The sequence below is a fragment of the Lepus europaeus genome, chromosome 7 (genome assembly GCF_033115175.1).
Source record: "Lepus europaeus isolate LE1 chromosome 7, mLepTim1.pri, whole genome shotgun sequence".
In the NCBI taxonomy this organism is placed as follows: Eukaryota; Metazoa; Chordata; class Mammalia; order Lagomorpha; family Leporidae; genus Lepus; species Lepus europaeus.
This window is the reverse complement of record NC_084833.1, coordinates 11,763,396-11,775,716: the sequence shown is the minus strand read 5'-3', so window position 1 is coordinate 11,775,716 and position 12,321 is coordinate 11,763,396.

The window sequence follows — 12,321 nt, the reverse complement described above, 5'->3', positions numbered from 1 at the left end:
CACCTCTTGATTCCTCTCCTTTCTTACAAAGCCACCAGTATTCAGTCATGAGAGCTCCACCTTGATTAATTTACCAAATCTGAACCAGCTCCAGTGGCCCCACCTCTAAACCTTATATTCCAATCAAATTTCACCCTTGCAACATATCAGAATGGGTGTTAAATGTCAACATACACATCCTTGGTAGTGAGGAAGGGGCAGGTGGTCATGTGGTAGCCTTACCCAAACCATAGCTTCTGCTATGACTGAACACTACTTAATATGCCCAGATTGCTTAACATTTTTTTTAACATAGAAGTGTTTTAATTCTTATTAAATAACTCAGAAAAGCAAAGACAAAATGTTCATTGGATTTATACTGAAGGAGGTCATTAGTGCCCTATTTCTTGGTTCTCCATTCTTTCTTCCAAAGCAAGGATTTAAGTTTTTATTTCTTTCATTGTTTACTTACATATTTCTGCATGAAATATTTTAATATTGGCTTTAATGTTTGGTTCTATGTATTATCTACTAACCTCCTTCTATTGAAGACAATAGACTGGCCCTTTCAGCCTCCGCCCTTACCCCACCAGAATATTTCCTTTGTCCTCATTCTCCCAACATGGTTTTATCAAGATTTGGGAGGTAGATCAACTTACAGTATTTTTTTTTATTTTTTTTATTAAACTTTTATTTAATGAATATAAATTTCCAAAGTACAGCTTATAGGTTATAATGGCTTCCCCCTCCCAAAACTTCCCTCCCACCCACAACCCTCCCCTTTCCCGCTCCCTCTCCCCTTCCAATCACATCATGATTCATTTTCAATTCTCTTTATATACAAAAGATCAGTTTAGTATATATTAGGTAACGATTTCAACAGTTTGCCCCCATATAGCAACACAAAGTGAAAAAAAAAATACTGTTGGAGTACTAGTTATAGCATTAAATAAGAGTGTACAGCACATTAAAGGCAGAGATCCTACATAATATTTTTTTAAAAATTAATTAATTTTCTATGCCATTTCCAATTTAACACCAGGTTTTTTTTTTCATTTCCAATTATCTTTATATACAGAAGATCGATTCAGTATATAATTAGTAAAGATCTCATCAGTTTGTACCCATGCAGAAACACAAAGTGTAAAAATACTGTTTCAGTACTAGTTATAGCATCACTGCACATTAGACAACACATTAAGGACAGATCCCACATGGGATGTAAGTACACAGTGACTCCTGTTGCTGACTTAACAATTTGACACTCCTGTTCATGGCGTCAGTAATCTCCCTAGGCTCTAGTCATGAGTTGCCAGGGCTATGGAAGCCTTTAGGGTTCGCTGACTCTGATCTTATTCCGATAGGGTCACAGTCAAAGTGGAAGTTCTCTCCTCCCTTCAGAGAAAGGTACCTCCTTCTTTGATGGCCCCGTGCTTTCCACTGGGATCTCACTCACAGAGATCTTTCATTTAGGTCTTCTTCTTCTTTTCTTTTCCATGGTATCTTGGCTTTCCATGCCTAAAATACTCTCATGGGCTCTTCAGCCAGATCCAAATGCCTTAAGGGCTGATTCTGAGGCCAGAGTGTTGTTTAGGACATCTGCCATTCTATGAGTCTGCTGTGTATCCCACTTCCCATGCTGGATCTTTCTCTCCCTTTTTGATTCTATCAGTTAGTATTAGCAGACACTTGTCTTGTTTGTGTGATCCCTTTGTTTCTTAGACCTATCCAAGCCATCGAATGTGAACTGAAATTGATCACTTGGACTAGTGAGATGGCATTGGTACATGCCACCTTGATGGGATTGTATTGGAATCCCCTGGCACATTTCTAACTCCATCATTTGGGGCAAGACTGATTGTGCATGTCCCAAATTGTGCATCTCCTTCCTCTCTTTTTCCACTCTTAAATTTAACAGGGATCACTTTTCAGTTAAAATTTAAACACCTAAGAATAACTGTGTGTTAATTACAGAGTTCAACCACTAGTACTAGAACAACAACAACAACTACTACTACTACTACTAAAAAGGATAAAGTATTACATTGTACATCTAGAGTCAGGACAAAAGCTGATCAGGTCATTATTTCTTATAGTGTCCATTTCACTTCAACAGGTTTCCCCTTTGGTGCTCAGTTGTCACCGATCAGGGAAAACAAATGATATTTGTCTCTTTGGGACTGGCTTAATTCACTCAGCATGATGTTTTCCAGATTGCTCCATCTTGTTGCAAATGACTGGGTTTCATTGTTCCTTACTGCTGTATAGTATTCTATGGAGTACATGTCCCATAATTTCTTTATCCAGTCTACTGTTGATGGGCATTTGGGTTGGTTCCAGGTCTTAGCTATTGTGAATTGAGCTGCAATAAACATTAATGTGCAGATGGCTTTTTTATTAGCCAAATTAATTTCCTTTGGGTAAATTCCAAGGAGTGGGATGGCTGGGTTGTATGGTAGGGTTATGTTCAGGTTTCTGAGGAATCTCCAGACTGACTTCCATAGTGGCTTAGCCAGTTTGCATTCCCACCAACAGTGGGTTAGTGTCCCTTTTTCCCCACATCCCCTCCAGCATCTATTGTTGGTAGATTTCTGAATGTGAGCCATTCTCACCAGGGTGAGGTGAAGCCTCATTGTGGTTTTGATTTGCATTTCTCTGATTGCTAGTGATCTTGAACATTTTTTCATGCTATGGCCAGTGCGTTGTGCCGATCTGAAGCCAGGAGCCAGGTGATTCCTCCTGGTCTCCCATGTAGGTGCAGGCGCCCAAGCACTTGGGCCATCCTCCACTGCCTTCCCAGGCCACAGCAGAGAGCTAGACTGGAAGAGGAGCAACCAGGATAGAACTGGCGCCCCAACTGGGACTAGAACCTGGGGTGCTGGTGCCGCAGGCGGAGGATTAGCCTAGTGAGCCGTGGTGCTGGCCCAGGCTGTTTAGATTATAACTGCCTTGTAGATGGATTGAAATTTGGTATTGTGATGCTTCCAGCTTTGTTTTTGTTGTATAAGATTGCTTTAGCTATTCAAGGTCTCCTGTGTTTCCAAATGAGATTCTGCATCATTCTTTCCAGATCTGAGAAGACTGTCTCTGGTATTTTGACTGCTACTGCAGTGAATCTGTAGATTGCTTTCAGAAGAATGGATGTTTTGATGATGTTGCTTCTTCCAAACCATGAATGGAAAATTTTCCATTTATTCTGTCTTCTATTTCTTTCTTCAATATTTTGTAATTCTCATCATGGAGATCTTTGACATCTTTGGTTAAATTTAATCCAAGGTATTTGATTTTTTTGTAGCTATTCTGAATGGGCTTGATCTTAGAAGTTCTTTCTCAGTCGTGGCCTTGTCTGTGTAAACAAAGGCTATTCATTTTTCTTATTGATTTTATATCCTGTCACTTTACCAAACTCTTTTGTAAGTTCCAACAGTCTTTAAGTGGAGTCTTTTGGTTCCCCTATATATACAATCATTTCATCTGCAAATAGAGATAGTTTGACTTCCTCCTTCCCAATTTGAATCCCTATGATTTCATTTTCTTGCCTAATGGATCTGGGTAAAACTTCCAGGACTATACTGAATAGCAATGGTGAGAGTAGGCATCCTTGCCTGCTTCTGGATCTTAGTGGGAATGTTTCCAACTATTCCCCATTCAATAGGATGCTGGCAGTGGGTTTGTAACAAGTTGCCTTGATTGTGTTGAGGAATGTTCCTTCTATACTCAATTTGCTTAAAGTTTTCATCTTGAAAAGGTGTTGTATTTTGTTGAATGCTTTTTCTTCATTTATTGAGATATTCATACAGTTTTTGTTCTTCAGTTTTGTTAATGTGATGTATCACACTGACTGATTTGCAAACCGATACCTGTATACCAGGGATCAATCCCACTTGGTTTGGGTAGATGATCTTTCTGATGTGTTTTTGGCTTTGGTTGGCCAGAATTTTGCTGAGGATTTTTGTGTCTATGTTCATCAGGGAAATTGGTCTATAGTTCTCTTTCTCTATTGCATCTTTTGCAAGTATAGGGATTAAGGTCTGGCTTCACAGAACTAATTTGGGAGGATTCCCTCCCTTTCGATTGTTTTGAATAACTTGAGAAAAATGTCTGGTAAAATTTAGCAGTGAAGCCATTTGGTTCCGGGTTTTTCTTTGTTGGGAGGGTCTTTATTACTGATTCAATTTCTGTCTTGGTTATGGGTCTGTTTAAGCTTTCTATGTCTTCATGGCTCAATTTAGGTAGGCTGTATGGTCTAGGAATCTATCCATTTCATCTAGGTATCCCAGATTGTTGGCATACAGGTCTTTGTAGTAATTTCTGATGATTCTTTTTATTTCTGTGGTGTCTGTTCTTTTCCTTTTTCTTATCTAATTTTGTTGATTTGGGTCTTCTCTCTCCTTTTTTTTTGTTTCTTGGGCCAGTGGTGTGTCGATTTTGTTTATATTTAAAAAAACCAGGCCCTAATTTTACTTATCTTTTGTTTTTGTTTGTTTGTTTGTTTCAATTTTGTTAATTTCTTCTCTAATTTTAATTCTTTTCTCCTACTAGTTTTGGGTTTGGTTTGCTGTTGTTTTTCTAGATCCTTGAGGTGCACTGATAATTCATTTATTTGGTGCTTTCCAATTTCTTGAAGTAGGCACCAATTGCTATAAACTTTCCTTTTAACACTGCTCTTGCTGTATGCCATAAGTTTTCATATGTTGTATTGTCAGCTTCATCTGTTTGCAGAAATTTATTTATTTCTCTTTTAATTTCTTCTATGAGACACTGTTCATTCAGAAGTGTGTTTTTCAGTCTTCATGTGTCTTGTATGTTCTGGAGATTCCTGAGTTGTGACTTCCAGCTTCATTGTATTGCAGTTCAACAAAATGCATGGTATGATTTTGATTTTTTTGAATTTGCTGAGAGTTTCTATATGGCCTAGCATGTGGTCAATCCTAGAGAAACATCCATGCACTGGTGAGAAAAATGTGTATTCTTTGGCTTCAGGGTAGAAGGCTCTGTAGATATCTGCTAGATCTATTTGTTTTATGATATCAATTAACTCTGTTGTTTCCTTGTTGATTTTCTTTCTGGTTGATCTGTCCATTGTTAAAGTGGGTATTGAAGTCCCCCATTGTATTTGAGTCTATATCTCCCTTTAAATCCATTCACATTTCTTTTAAACAGCTGGGTGCATATACATTTATAATAATCACATCTTTCTGTTGAATTGATCCTTTAATCATTATGAAGTTTCCTTCTTTGTCTCTTTTAATAGTTTTTGAGTTAAAGTCTATTTTGTCTTATATTAGGAATGGCCATAGCAGCTCTTTTTTGGTTTCTGTTATCATGGATTATCTTTCACTTTCAGTCTGCATGCATCTTTGCTGGTAAAATGTGTTTCTTGCATGCAACAGATAGATGGGTTGTCTTTTTTAATCCATTCAGACATCCTGTGTCTTTTAACTGGGGAGTTGAGACCATTTACTTTCAGGGTGACTAATGTCAAAGTCTGACAAAGTACTGACTTTGCCCTGCCATGTTTCTGTAAATAGTCCCGTTTTTGTTTTTTGGATTTCCTTTGTACTTTTGCTAGGTCATTTTCTGCATTCATCTTCTTTCATCATCTTTAGTGATGTTCCTGTTTCTGTGTGTAGCACATCCTTGAGCATCTTTCATAGGGCTAGGCAAGTAGTTACAAATTCTTTCAATTTCTGTTTATTGTGGAAGATCCTTATTTCTCCTTCATTCATAAATGAGAGCTTTGCAGAGTACTGTATTCTAGGTTCACAGGTTTTTTTTTTTCTTAGGACTAGGAATATATCTCGCCATTCTCTTCTTGCCTGTAGAGTTTCTGTGGTGAGTCTAATTGGATTTCCTCTGAGTGTAATTTGGCATTTCTCTTGTGCACATTTTAAGATCGTTCCTTTATATTTTACTGTGGAGAGTTTTACTACAATGTGATGTGGTGAAGATCTTTTCTCATCATGTCTATTGAGAGTTATGTGTACTTCCTGTACTTGGATGTCTCTTTCTTTCTCCAGTATGGAGAAGTTTCCTGTTATTTCATGAAGAAGGCCTTCTAATTCTTTCTCTCTTTCCATGCCTTCCAGAATTCCTAAGATCCATATGTTGGGTCGTTTGATAGAATCTTATAGAACTACAATCATTTTTTTAGTTTTCTAAGTTCTCCTTCTTTTATTCTGTCTGACTGTAATATTTCCAGAAATTTGTCTTATAGCTCTGATATTCTTTCTTCTATCTCACATATTTTCTTGTTATGACTTTCCAGTGCATTTTTAAATTTGATCTATTGAATTCTTCATTTCTAGTATTTCATTCTGACTTCTGTTTAATATAACAATTTTTTGAAAGCACTTTTCATTTAGACCATGAATTTGCTTCTGATTGCTTCTAAGTATTCTGATAATTAATTTTCTTAATTCTGTTTCTGGCATTTCCTCGATCTCTTCATCTTCACCATCTATTACTGAAGAGTTGTAGTGTTCCTTTGGGGGCCTTATAGTGTCTTCCTTATTCTTATTTAGGGTTTTTCCTGTGTTTTTGGCATTTGTGTATTTTTTTCTTTTTGTCATGCTTTTCTGTTTAATTTGTGTCTTTGTGTGTGTTGTAAGGTTTCCCTCTGATATGAGTTGCTCCGTGTCTGTGAGTTGCAAGTGGAAGCACGCAGCCCTGCCTCCTGGAGCCCAGCTGAATTCACAATTGTGGTGGGGGCAGGTACAAGCTTTGGTGCACTGAGCCCCGCCTCCTGGACCTGGCTTGCTTCTTACTGATGCAAGTTTCCGACATTCAGGACTTCTCTTTGTTGTATAGCTTGTGTGGTGTGGCAGCAACTACTCTGAGATGTTGTGGTCCTCATTCCTCAGTGGGAGGTGTGGTGAGGAGGCCTCCGCAATTGATGGGCATGTGTACATGAGGCAAAGGAAGTAGCCCCCTGCTTACATTAAAAAATGTAAACAATTAAAATGGCTTCTCCCAGCTGCTGTAGAGCTGGCTAGGGAGCGTAGAGGGATGTAGCTGGGTATGGGGGTGCCCACCCTTTCTGTTTGTTTCTCTATACCTTCTTTTTTTTCCCACATGGAACTTCAAATGCTGTTAGCCCTGCTCCTTCTCCTGCTGCTATCTGCAGCTCCATGGACCTGCAATTTCCCATTTAACCTGGTCCACTAGGGGCTGGTGCCAGCCTCTCCATTCTGCTCCTCTGCCACACCTCCACTGCTTCCCTTTCTTATTTGCTCCTTCAGCATGGACTTGCCCAGTCTCTGCTGGACTCCAGGGCTTCCCATTGTGAACTTCCCATGGCTCCATCGCTGGCATGTATCCTCTCTCTTTTTTAACTATCTATATTGCCCTGCATGACTTGGATGGTCTTGTTGTTATACTGCCATCTTGGGCTCCTCCACTTCCACATCTTGACCGTTCCTCTTGGGGCACTCTTAGAGCCTTTCTCCAGTAACCAACTTGTTTTGTAGGTTAAGATACATATTTTTTTCATATATTTATGAATAAATGTACCTCTGTAGTTCTCTAAGTTGATTTGCCTGATTATGTTATTCATCTATTTATTTTTCCTTTCTTTTGTTGCTTATTACATATGTTACGAATATTTAACTCTTACTATAATTTGGCTTTTCCTTTCCAATAATCAGCTTTTTTTTTGTTAAAAATGCTGAATGTTTTCATGTTTATACACTGTTTAGAGATGGCTTCCAACTAAAATGAAAACAAATAACTTCTCTCTTCTTTAATGTTTTCACATTGACATTTTATTATTCATTCAATCTCCTGTTGGTTTTTATATAGTCTAGGATATGATTTAAGTACTATGAGCCTGAGAAGCTTTCACAGTCTACAGGGACCAAGAAGACAGGACAACTCAATCCCTGGATGGGGTACTGCAGTAGAATTATCTCATTACATAAGGTAAAGACTAAGGAAATTCTGAATGAAGAATGGACATCAGTCAATAGTAATCAACAGTAATCAATCAATAGCGGTTCATTAACTGTACTGTACAAACATAAGGTGTTCATAACTGGAGGATCTGCATGTAGAGCACATGAGAATTCTCTGCTGTCTTCACAATTTTCCTGTAAACATAAAGCATTTTTTAGCATAAAAGTTTATTTGAATGTGTATGTGAACACTACACAAATCTATGCAGCTATCTTGGATTGGTATATTTTTTATGACAATTGCCCAGCAGATGGCAGCAAAATGTCCTGAGAAAGGGTGGTTCTTTCTAATCCAGCTGTAAAAGGCAGTGCAACAGCTAGAGGCTAAGGTATACACATAAACCAGATACAAAAGGACACAGGAAACTCTGTTCAGGTTCATCTGAGTTCCAAATACAATAGGCTACGCACACTCAGGCCAGGGGAGGAAACTGTCCTTGGAACAGGCAGTTGTTGAGATTAGAATTTAGTCATTTATTGGAGGGGAAGCAGAGTGTTGTTTTATTATCAATCTGGCTTACATTTCCTTACATATGGATGACAAAAGGCAGATGGCAGTTTTGCTACTTGCATAAAAATTTTTACCAGCCATACTTCTCTTGACTCCCTGCATCTGAAGGAATGGCTTCCATCACCTGTGTTCTTGGTTTGCTGGAGAGATGACCATTGTTCCTAATTTTCAAAACAGAACACCACTCACAAAGCAGAATTTACAAAAGAAATGACCATAAGTGGGTTTCTTTTCTTTTTTTAATATTTTATTTATTTATTTGAGAGATAGGGAATTATAGACAGTGAGAGAAAGAGACAGAGAGAAAGGTCTTCCCTCCGTTGGTTCACTCCCCCAAATGGCCGGAGCTTAGCCTATCCGTAGCCAGGAGCAAGGAGCCTCTTCCTGGTCTCCCATATTGGTGCAGGGGCCCAAGGACTTGGGCCATCTTCTACTGCTTTCCCGGGCCATAGCAGAGAGCTTGATCAGAAGTGGAGTAGCCAGGATTAGAACCATCGCCTATATGGGGTTCTGGCACCGCAGGCGGAGGATTAACCTACTGTGCCATGGTGTCAGCCCCCATAAGTGGGTTTCTCAACCAGTCTATAAAAGAGGTTCATATACCTAGGGAAAAGGGAAAAATTTCCTTAGAAACAGATTGTTATTTGAAAACTTTACTGGAGAATTTCATTAGAAGATGACAGTTGCAATTCTTTGTGATTTTCTCCCCCTTGCAGTACAGGAGAAGGAAACAGGAATTTCCTCCTCATCTCTAGATCCGAGAGTATGACTCCAGTGGGTGCAAGTGAGAATTTGATGTAGATCTTTCACAGGCTAGAGAAAACAATGCACTTATTATCTCATAGTTCCTACATATACAAATCAATGTGACACACACATTAACAATTGAAGAATAAAACCCTTATTACTATTTCAACAGATGCAGAGAATGCATTTGATAAAATACATCTTTTTATGATGAAAGTCTTAAGCAACTTAGATACAGAAGGAACATACATCAACACAATCAAGGCAATTTATGGTAAATCACATCCAGCAACATATTAAATGGGAAAATATTGAAAGTATTTCTACTAAGATCTGGAACCAGACAGGGATCCCCACTTTCACCATTGCTATTCAACATAGTTCTGAAAGTTTCATTCAGATCCATTTAGCTAAAAGAAGAAATCAAAGGGATACAAATCTGAAAGGAGAAATTCAAATTATTCTGTATGCAGACAATATGATAATGTGATATAGATAGGGAAACCAAAAGACTCCACTAAGTGACTATTTAAACTGGTAAGATAGTCTGGTAAAATTGCAAACTATAAAATCAACATGCAAAATTCAATAGCCTTTGCACATACACAATGTTATGGCTGAGAAAGAAACTGTAAGATAAATCCCATTCACAATAGCTACAAAAATTAGAATATCATAGAATAAATTTAAACAAGAAAGTTAAAGTTCTCTACAATGAAAATTACTAAACACTAAAGAGAGAGGGTGGGATCATAGGCAGGATGGAGGGTAGGGTGAGCAGTATTAATATACCTTTAAATCTGTACTTAAGAATTACATGAAATTTTTCCCTCATACAAATAAAAAATTAAAATCATTAAAAAAATAGAAGACACAAAAATGGATGAATCTTCCATGTCTGTGAATAGGAAGAATTAATATAATTAACATCTTCAAAATATCCATACTACTCAAAGCAATTTACCAATTCAATGTGATCCTATTCAAAATACCAACAACATTCTTCTCAGATCTAGAAAAAATGATGCTGAAATTCATATGGAAACACAAGAGACCCTGACTAGCTAAAGCAATCTTAAACAAAAACAACAACAACAAAAGCTGGAGACATCACAAGAACTGATTTCAATATATACTACAGGGCAGTTATAATCAAAATAGCCTGGTACTGGCAAAAAAATAGACATGTATACCAATGGAACAGAATAGAAACTCCAGAAAACAATCCATGCATCTTCAACCAATTATTGTTTGACAAAGGAGCTAAAATCAATCGCTGGAGAAAGGACAGTCTCTTCAATAAATGCTACTGGTTTTATTGAGTCTACGTGTGCAGAAGTAGAACCCTACCTTACACCTTGGTATTTTGATACAAAAATCAACTCAAAATGGATCAGGAATCTAAATCTACGACACAATTCCATCAAATTACTAGAATAAAACATCAGAAAATCTCTGGAAGACATTGGCATAGCCAAAGACTTCTTGGAAAAAACCCAGAAGTACAGACAATCAAAGCACAAATAGACAAATGGGATTACATCAAGCTAAGATGCTTCTACACTACAAAGGAAACACTCAACAAAGTGAAATGGCAACTGACAGAATGGGAAAAAATATCTGCAAACTATGCAGCAGATAAAAGATTAATATCTAGGATCTATAAAGAGCTCAAGAAACTCAACAACAACAAAACAACAAAATAAACAATCCAGTTAAAAAATGGGCAAAGGATTTGAATAGGAATTTTTCTTTCTTTCCTTCCTTCCTTCCTTCCTTCCTTCCTTCCTTCCTTCCTTTCTTTCTTTCTTCCTTTTTTTTTTTTTTGATAGGTAGAGTGGACAGTGAGAGAGAGAGACAGAGAGAAAGGTATTCCTTTTCCGTTGGTTCACCCTCCAATGGCTGCTGCAGCCGGCGCACTGCGCTGATCCAAAACCAGGAGCCAGGTGCTTCTCCTGGTCTCCCATGCGGGTGCAGGGCCCAAGCACTTGGGCCATCCTCCATTACACTCCAGGGCCATAGCAGAGAGCTGGACTGGAAGAGGAGCAACTGGGACAGAATCCGGCGCCCTGACCAGGACTAGAACCCGGTGTGCCGGCGCCGCAGGCGGAGGATTAGCCTAGTGAGCTGTGGCGCCGGCCACTGAATAGGAATTTTTCAAGAAGGAAATTCAAATGGTCAACAAACACATGAAAACATGTTCAGGATCACTAGGCATTATGAAAATGCAAATAAAAAACACCTCACCTGTTATCATCCAAAATTCAAAAATCAGTAAATTCTGGCAAGGATGTGGGTGGAATAGGTACCCTAAAACACTGTTGGTTGGAATGTTAATTGGTAGAACCATTATGGGATACAGTGTGGTATTTTCCCAGAAATCTGAAAATAGATCTACCATAAGATCCAGCCATCTACTCCTGGGAATTTATACAAACAAAATGGAATCAGGACATGAAAGATTTATTTGTATCCCCATGTCTATTGCAACTCCATTCAAAAAGCAAAGATATGGAATCAACCTAGGTGTGCATCAACTGATGACTGGATGAAGAAAATGAATAAATAAATAAAATAAAGCTCTGTCTTTTGTAACAAAATGGATGCAAATGGAAACAATTATGCTTAGTGAAATAAGCCAAAGAAAAGAAGAAGAAATTAGAAATCTAAAAAATATTGTCGGGAATCTACAGGATACTATTAAAAATCCCAACATTCGGGTTCTAGGAGTTCCTGAAGGCATGGAGAGGGAGAAAGGATTAGAAGGCATTTTCAGTGAGATACTAGCAGAAAATTTCCCAGGTTTGGAGAAGGACAGAGGCATCTTAGTACAGGAAGCTTATAGAACCCCTAATAAACATGATCAAAAGAGATCCTCACCACGACATGTTGTAATCAAACTCACCACAGTGAAACAGAAAGAAAAGATCCTAAAATGTGCAAGAGAGAAATGTCAGATTACTCTTAGAGGATCTCCAATTAGACTCACAGCAGACTTCTCATCAGAAACCCTACAAGCTAGAAGGGAATGGCGAGACATAGCCCAGGTACTAAGAGAGAAAAACTGCCAGCCCAGAATATTATATCCAGCAAAGCTCTCATTTGTGAATGAAGGTGAAATTAAGACTTTTC